Source organism: Cibotium barometz, chromosome 35, assembly GCF_041138505.1.
Source record: "Cibotium barometz isolate CiBa-2024 chromosome 35, ASM4113850v1, whole genome shotgun sequence".
NCBI lineage: Eukaryota > Viridiplantae > Streptophyta > Polypodiopsida > Cyatheales > Cibotiaceae > Cibotium > Cibotium barometz.
This window is the reverse complement of record NC_141080.1, coordinates 4,357,116-4,366,857: the sequence shown is the minus strand read 5'-3', so window position 1 is coordinate 4,366,857 and position 9,742 is coordinate 4,357,116.

The following is a 9,742-nucleotide window of genomic DNA, read 5'->3' as shown; positions in this document are numbered from 1 at the left end:
AGCCACTAGACTCTCCATCAACATGAGAATGCCCTGCAGAAATGTCAGGCATACCAAGGGGCTCAACCACTTTCTCTTTTCCTTTACATGATGTACTAATCACATTTGCAGGGCTGGTATTATGACGCAGCCTGCCACTCCATGGTCTATCAGCAAACCCACTAGATGAGGACTCTCCTGGTCCACTCAAAGACTGTGATTGTTGACCTGCATTCTGTGCAACCACACTTCCACTCACATCAGCCCCAATAGCTTCTTTTTCAGCAGCATACCAGCTACTCATCTCATCAAAGACAACATCCGTGCTTACCCTCAACTCACGTGTAGCAGGGTTATAACACCTGTATCCCTTTTGCTCAAGGGAATATCCAATAAACACACATTTTTCAGCTTTTAGATCCAGCTTAGTTCTCAGCTCATCTAGCACATGCACATATGCAATGCATCCAAAGACTTTCAGATGAGACAAATCAGGTTTTCTACCAGTAAACCTCTCCTCTGGAGTTACATCATGTATGGCTGCAGTTGGAGTCCTGTTCATGATGTATACTACTGTAGAAACAGCCTCAGCCCAATAGCTATGCGGCATATTCTTCTCTTCCATCACTGCTCGCGCAATCTCAGCAATGTGCCTGTTTTTTCGCTCAGCAACTCCATTTTGCTGCGGAGTGTATCTGCATGTAAACTGTCTTCGAATACCATCAACACCATATTAGTGAATTTGGGAATTTTCCAATTCCCATTTTTGAATACTTAAAAAAGGGGACATGGATAACATGTTTGTAAGTTTCTCAAAACCCTATCATATGACCTATCGTTGGAAAGCGCTTGAAAAATGGAATCTAAAGAGCTATAAAGTGCTCATTTTGGATTAGTGGTGTTCAAGTTATGGTTAATCCAAACTTTTGACCACGTGTCCCAAACTTGTGGAAAATTCCCATATTCCCCAATATGGTGTTCATTCTTCTTAAAAATTTAGAGAACTCATTGGAGAAGTACTCTCCCCCTCCATCTGACCTTAGGCACTTTACATATTTCCCTGTTTGCTTTTCAACCAAAACTCTAAAATTCTGAAAGTGAGTGAACACCTCACTCTTCTCCTTCATGAAATATACCAACACTTTCCTTGTGTGGTCATCAATGAATGTCACATAATACCTACAGTCTCCCATAGACATGGTCTTTGTAGGACCCCATACATCTGAATACACAACATCTAGTGCATTTCTGCTCACATATCTGTTACGTGGAAATACATGCTTTGTTTGCTTTCCAAATTGGCATGCTTCACATATTCTCTGCATACCTTCCACTTTAAATTTTGGCAGCCCTGTCACAATTCCTTTAGTCTGTATAGACTTCATTCTCTGCACATTCACATGTCCAATTCTTTTATGCCAAATATCTGTGTCTGCAACAATTCCTGAACCATTTGTTGCAAACATCGCAACACTCATTTCAGGCATGTCTACATTCAACATAAACATTCTGCCCACTCTGTTGCCTTTTGCAACCAACCTACTTGTCTTTAAAGTCTTCAACATAACAACCATCAGGGTTAAACCGAACCTGCAAACCCTGCTCAATCATCTGGCCAATTGAAACCAGATTTTTTGTTATGTTCGGAACGTGAAGTACACCTGCAAGGTACTTAACTTTGCCATCCTGCATAGACAATGGCACATCTCCACCAACATGGGCAATTGGATGAGTAGTGTCATCCCCTGTTTCCACAAAACCTAGTCGTTCAAGGTTTTTCATCTCCTTGAACCACTCCCCATGACTTGTCATGTGGTTCGAAGCACCTGAATCCACATACCATACATCATCTTTTTGTGCTGCTTCAACATTTTTAGACATGGCATTCACGACATGCTGCATAACAAACAACCTTTCATTATCCTCATCGCTGCTTGAGGATGCATAGTTGTTCTGCTGCACTTTTCATTTTTCATGTCAGCCTACTTCTTATAATATTCTGCCTGCACATGTCTAGGCTTACCACAATAAAAGCATTCACATGCATATCATTATATTGTCTTTGCCAATTTCCACGTCCTCTTTGACTCCCCCTGCCTCTGAATTTGCCTCTTCCACCTGTGTGTTGTTAATGTTGTTGTTGTGTATTCTGGGACTGTTGTTGCTGGTGCTGCTGGCCATAATTCTGATTACCTGTTCGGCCACCTCCTTCACTGCGTCCACGGCCTCCTCTACCTCGTCCTCTACCTGAACTTGTGTAGAAGGCTTGCTCTGAACTGTTTTTGTTTTGTAAAGACTGTTGGTCTTCACCCAAGCTCTTCTCTTCTTTAATCATCATAGACACCAAATCTGTAAAGTTGGGGATGTTTTCCCGAGTCTGAATCGACGTCTTGAATGCCTTGTATTGTGGCCTGAGACCACGTAGACAGACTTCCACCTTATCATCATCATCTACTGACACACCAATAGATGCAAGGGATTCCACAATACCCTTTATCTTCAATGCATAGTCATTCATAGACATGCTCTTTTTCTCCACACTGTCAGTATGAAGTTCATTCTTCAACTGTATCTTACGTGCCTTGGTATTTGTTTCATAGAGTTTTACCAAGGTGTCCCATGCCTCCTTGGGGGACTTGGCATCCTGAATGTGCCCAATCATGGTGTCATGTATACTAATGGAGAGCCAATACATAACTTTCCTAGCTCCTTGGTTCCAGTCTTTAAACTCTTTCACATCTGCAGTAGTCGGATTTATGTTTGGTATCTCCGGTGCCTCTTCATGTTAACCTTCTATGTAGTCCCAATAGCCCTTTCCCATTAGGAAATTCATCAACCTGAACCTCCAAGCATGGAAGTTGTTCTTATCAAGCTTCTCTGCCACAATATGGGTTATGCCATCATTTGACATCTTGCCAGACACACAAATTTACCAGAAACAGCACTCTGGTTTGTCCTGCACAAACTGCTGTATTTCCTCGGGGGGGGTCACTCGTATAAATATGTAAGTATCACGTGGGTTCAACAGAAGGACATTTTAAATATTTAAAACTTACAGAAATATATTTACAGAGGGGATTTTATTTATTGTATTTTAAAAAAATTTACAGATTTGAATAGGAAAGGATACATTATATTCACTAAAAAATTCACAGATAAGGGACATTTTAAATAGGACTTGAACGCACGCGATATAGAGGATTTATATATAGTGACCCCCCCGCGAGTGTATTTCCTGCAGCAGCAGTACTGTAGTACTCTCAAATGTCACAACCAGTGACTTCAATATGCATACATACACCCAATGGCAACTGTTGACCTCTTTGTAGCACCCATAGTGTCTGCATAGCCAATCTGTCTTCCTGCAGTTCTTAAAACAGAGTTCTGCAGAGAATCGATGACTTACCGGCAGTGCTCGAAATCGCCTGCTTTCTGAAAAACGGAGGTCCAGACGCGCCCAAAACGCGTTTTCGGCCCAGAAAATGTTGTCCGATAGGAATATATACTTGGTCCGATAGGATAGTATAGTTGCCCCATAGATTTACTCCCGCGAAAAAAGCTCCTCAATCAGAGATCGTTTGCCGGTGCCTCCCGTAGAGCTCCCGACAAGGGTGTAGTCACCAACACAAATAGGGAAGAGTAGTTGAAGCTCTTACCCTCGTATCGCTTCCTGTGGTTCTCTTGCTTGAAACTCAGCCCTTAGCACGAACCAGGCTCTGATACCATGAAAAGATACAGGGGGAGGAGAGCTTGAGCTCTTGCAAGCACACACACACTCACAAAACCCTAATAGAGAACACACAAGGTGAGAGGCTGAAAATCTTCTTCTTCACTCAACACTCAACACTCAACACACCATATACAAGATAAGAATACACACTATATAAAAGGTACTCAACCAAATACATACAAGGGTTCTCTATAGTGTGAACCCAACTAAATGGGCTGGCGCTATAACTATGCGAGTCTCTAGAATGGCTGTCACACAGCCTGTCATCCCATTGGCCGCATATCACCCAAGATCTCACCAACCATGCGAGTGGTGTAAGTGTGGGGCCTATCCCCCAGGCGGGTCATCAGTGTCCACCGCCTCACTAGACGAGCTCGATATCTCGACAGTTGGTTGGTGGCTAACCCATGGGCTCCGGATGGGGTTAGGCTGGAATCAGTGAAGTTTTAATAATGAAATTGAAAATAGGAATACGCTTAGAACACGAGTAGTTAAATAAAAATTTGAAGACTTCTCAAATGAATAGATCAACGATTGTGCCTGATTTCAGTTATAGGAAAAAAGCATTGATTTCTTCAAGTTAAGTCTGTACTAGTTTTCCTTCTATCTGGTTTATTCAGGTGAAGGATAGTTTAGTCTCTTGACCCCGTTAGAAATTTCGTTAAGAAAATCAAAAAGGTGGAATCGTCCCCATTTTCTGGGCAAGGCAAATTTTCCCGGTTTTGGTTTCGAAATGACCACTAGATTAGTCTCATGTCCGGACATTCGAGGGAAAGGCCCCGAGTGGGAAACCCTGCACCGTGCAAGAAGAAGCTACTTTCACTGCTAGCAAAACCGGGAATCCGGTGCGCGAAGGGGGCAGTGGGATCTCACAACACCCATAACTGAAGTCACCAAGAAGGCATATACATAGAGGATATCATGGGCTATATCCCTCAAACAAGGAGATTTTGTTCATTCTCTATATAGGAAAAAAAAAGCATTCACTAGATAATTCCCTAGATATAAATGAACATATCTAGGGAAAGTGCAAACTAGGAAAAATGGAACACTTTCTTAGATAGGCTAATTAGGAAAAAATAGGCTAATTAGATAGGCTAATGGAACACTTTCTTAGATAGGCTAATTAGGAAAAATAGTGCATAGATTTCTCTATACAGGAAAGTTTTCCTACATAGGAAAAATTACCTAAATAGGAGAAATTTTCCTACATAGGAAAATTTCCATATGTAGGGATTTGCGTACATAGGAAAACTTAGGAAAATTTTCCTATATAGGCAATTTTTCCTATACAGAGAAATATATGAACGATAATCTAGTTAGCCTATTTAGGAAAGTGTTCCATTTTCCCTAGTTTACACTTTCCCTAGATATCCTTCTTTATATCTAGGAAATTATATAGTGAATACATTATATCCCTATGTAAGAACTTTCAAGCTTCTTCTCCAATCACATTCACATCACTAGATTCTATTGTCACCATCTTCCACTAGTGGCTCTACAAACCCAAAAGCTAGGTCACAAGAAGTGCTATAAACCAGCTTAAACTTTGAGGTGATATAGCATATTTGTTGGTAATATATGATCATCCCTTTCCTTACCATGATAATTCTATGGTTTTATGAATGTTGCACAAAACATAGTCATAAGACCTTGCATGGATGTGCAAACGTCACAAAAATGGAGAAAAATCACCTTTTGTATGCTAGCTAAAGACACCCTTTGTGTATGGAAGCCATGAAGACCTAAAGAATCTCCTTATTCAACTTAATTTTACCCTTGTGAGGGTAGATAGGAAAAGCAAGCACGCATAGTAGAAGGTGCAGTCAAATGATGTAGGTTTGTGTGCATAAAGGGCAACTAGCCATAAAGGTGGTTTGAGCAACCCCAAGGGCAGTTATGATAGGCTAGCCTAGAGAAGGACTAAGCACGTAGCCAAGGCCTATGCACAGACTACCCTTAGTACTAAGTCCTACTCAATGATAGTACTAAATATTATTGTTTAATATTATTAAATAGTGTTTATAGAAGTTTTTAATGTTATTACAACCAATATTGTTAAACAATTATTAAGAAATATTAAACAATGCTATTTAGTATTGCATACTACTAATAATAGTATTGTATAATAATATTATTTAAAAAGTACTATTAACAGCACTATTCAATAATAGTTTTTAATGTTATTACAACCAATAATATTGTTAAACAATTATTAAGAACTATTAAATAATGCTATTTAGTATTGCATACTACTAATAATAGTATTGTATAATAATATTATCTAAAAAGTACTATTAACAGCACTATTCAATAATAGTTTTTAATGTTATTACAACCAATAATATTGTTAAACAATTATTAAGAACTATTAAACAATGCTATTTAGTATTGCATACTACTAATAATAGTATTGTATAATAATATTATCTAAAAAGTACTATTAAGAGCACTATTCAATAATATTAGTACTAGATAATATTTTTAGTAGCAGTAAATAGTGTCTTTAATAGTTTTAAATACACGCGGTAGAGTTTATTTCAAACTTGGTCTTATGATAACGTCTGCAGCCCAATGGTGTTTGTGCTACCAAGGGCCTGATGTTCCTCTTTAAAAAAATTATAACCAATAGGCTTCCAATAGGACACATGGACATGGTTTTTCATGTTTTTAATTAATTTATATGGTATATGCCTCCTTAATTAACACAATTTTAAAGGTTTTGATACTCTAAAATTTTTAATAAAACAATTTAAATCTTGCTCATTTTAATATGTTCCACCTTATCATGCATGTGGTAGTGTATGATTGCATAGTTACTCCCTCTATATATATATATATCTCTCTCTCTCTCTCAATTGTTAGAGTAAAGCTATGTGGATTGCATATATGTATCTCTCTTGATGAGCACAACAGCCTGTAATATCTAGATTTTCATACCTTTATAGTCTTTGTATTGGGTCTTTTTGTCTCAAAGGGTCATTCATTTTTCTTTTCTTGAAGAATAGAGTAAACCCATTTCGACCTACTGATTCCACGTTGTCAGACTCTACTCTGTTGTTGATGCCATGTCAGCTTTCGTCCTACTGATGTTATGTCATCTTTTAACCTGTTGATTCTACATCAGCTTCTGACTTGTTGATTCCACGTCAGCTTCTGACCTATTGATTCCACATCAGTAGATTCCGACCTATAGATTCTACATACGTCGATTTTGCCTGTGCAGATTGCTGATTTGGTAAGTTTGCACATGTCATGAACCTATAGCATACATGTAAATGGGCCCATGGGTAAAACACTATAAATAGTGCCTTGGGCACATGGATAAGACCTTTTGCCATTTAACTAATCTTGGACATTCCATTGTACCTTTGGCTCCTACTATGGAGATTGGCTCCTACTATGGAGATGGCCATCTATGGTCAAGGCTCATGGCTAGCTTTCAAGCCATCCTCTTGGTGAGAGTTAACACACTTAGGCCATTGTGTATCTCTCTCTTTGCTACATACACATATGGATTCTCTCTTTTGTTCATCTTTGGCTATGATGCTTGGAAATACTAATTTCATGTGTAATGGATGCTAGAATTCATCTTTCATGTGTTTGATTTCATCTTTAACTCTAGATCCATTCCATTTGGTATCAGAGCATTGATTTTGATCCACTTTCAAGGTTCTTGGTGCATGAGATTGGTATTTCTTGATTTTCTTAGAAATTTTCTTAAATTTATTGGTCCTTCCTTGGTTAATTCTCCCTAATCATGCTCTAAATCTATTTATCTTGAGGGATTAGAAGAGATTTGGGTGCTAGTGGCCCCATTTTGGATCAATTTTAGCTAAAAATTGGTCTCTGTGGATCAAATTTTGGGGCGCTTGCACCAAAATTTGAACTGTAGGACCAAAGTTGGGGAAAAATTAACTAATCTTGATTAACTTTTCCTTAATCCTCACATTTTTCACTAATTACCCTGTTTCTAGAGCTTCCATTGCCATTAATCACCATACATGCCCCATTTGAGCTCAAATCCTTAGGGTTTTTGTTGTGCAACTCATGAGGAACAGGTAGAGTATCAATTTTGAGGGTATTTTTTGAAATTTTCTAGTCCCTCTTCTTTCCCTCACTCAAACCCTAGAACCAAAGAATTTCATGGTCATTTACCCTCCATAACACCATTTGCTCAACATTAGAACCTTCAATGTCATTTGAGCCATCCTTGAGCATTTCGTGGGTATTCTCATCATCTTCTACCCGTTAGGCCGCTCACGGCAGTGCCAGCTACGCGAAGTCCCTCACGGCTCCATTTGATTGATCACCAAGTCAAAAGAGCATGGCTAGAGTCCTTCTAGGTTTGGCACAAAGGGTGGAGAAGAAGTGGAGACCATTTGCAAGAGTTCTTGGTGAGTTTTGTGGCTATGGTGAACTTCCGAAAACCAGAGAATAAAGTCTTCAAAAGTAGAGGCATTCAAGCAATTTCCTTCATCAAGATCAAACAATGGTGGTTCTAAACAATCTTTGGTAAGTGGCTATTCAACATTTTCTATGAATCAAAGATTCCATTGTTGGGGATTCCATGTGTGGAAGCCCTAAATAACAAAAATTAGGGTTTCCTACATGCTTAATTAGCTCATTGGGTATTATCTACATGCCAAAAATGGGAGTACATAGCAAACTATTTGCTCTCTCATTTGCCATTACACCACATGTGGGATGCCTTTTTGAAGAGTTTGATGATCAAGACAAACATTCATGCCCTTATGAGATGAATCTATGGCTTACCATTCTCCATTTGGATGCCATTGTGATCAGAGAAGGGAATATTCATCAAATGAATGGTATTATGCATGCACATGTAAGATTCCTCCCTTAGCCTGAATAACAAATAAGCCTCTACTTCAATCCCTTTTAATCATTCTATGTTTCTGAATATAAGAAAATATTATTTTTCCTTGTTTGGCCTAGTGAGATAAAAATTTCTAGAGTGGTAAATCAATATTGGGATATTTTTGGATAAATAAATTCTACAAATATCAATAACATATTTCCCTGAAACAAAAAATCAAAATAGATTTTCCAAGGTGCAATTGGAATTAATTAAAAATGATTTAGAAGACCTTAGCCTAAGGGTCAAGATTTTTTAAAAATTTTGGATTAAGGTTCCTATGGACCAATAAGATTAATCCAAGTGTTTGGATAAGATAAATCCAAAGAATAAAAGAAAATACCCAAAAATGAGTAAATGCCCACATAAGATGAAGAGTTGACTAAGTACTAGATTTATTAGTTAAAAATTATGAAGTGTTAATTAAAAAATGAGATATTTTGGAGTAATCATTCATTTTTGACACATTGGCAAGGAGAAGGGGGTCCTTCAAGGAGGCACGTATTTCACATGTGTGGATGAGTTTTAAACTAAAAAATAATAGGATTTTTTTATCTCTCCTCTCTCCTAGATCAAATCAAATCAAAAAGGGAGCCAAACTCGTCCAAAACTAAAAAATAATAGGATTTTTTTATCTCTCCCCTCTCCTAGATCAAACCAAATCAAAAAGGGAGCCAAACTAGTCCAAAACTTGTCCAAACTGAAGCTAGAAAATTCTAGAACTCAGTTGGACTCAATTAGTGGCCTCCCTCACCTATAAATAGACCCTCATTCTTTTGTATTCTCATCTGTGAACTAAACTATGTCGGTATTGTAAGATTCCTTCCCAGCCTCTCAAGATGTCCAGCATCTTCCCCTGTAATCAATCCCTCTTCAGAAATATAAAAGATCTTGTCTCTGCCTATTTTGACATAGAGAGAGAAAATATTCTAGAGAGAGAATATTCAGATTTTGAATATTTTTAGATAGAAAAATTTCTCATATTATTAAAATTAATTCCCCTGAAACAGAAATTCAAAAAGAACTTTTCAATGTGCAATTGGAATTTATTGGAAATGGGTATAAAGGACCTTAGCCTAAGGGTCTAGATTTTTAGAAATTTTTGGATTATGGTCCAATTAAGGTTCCTATGAGCCAATAGCATCAATCCATGT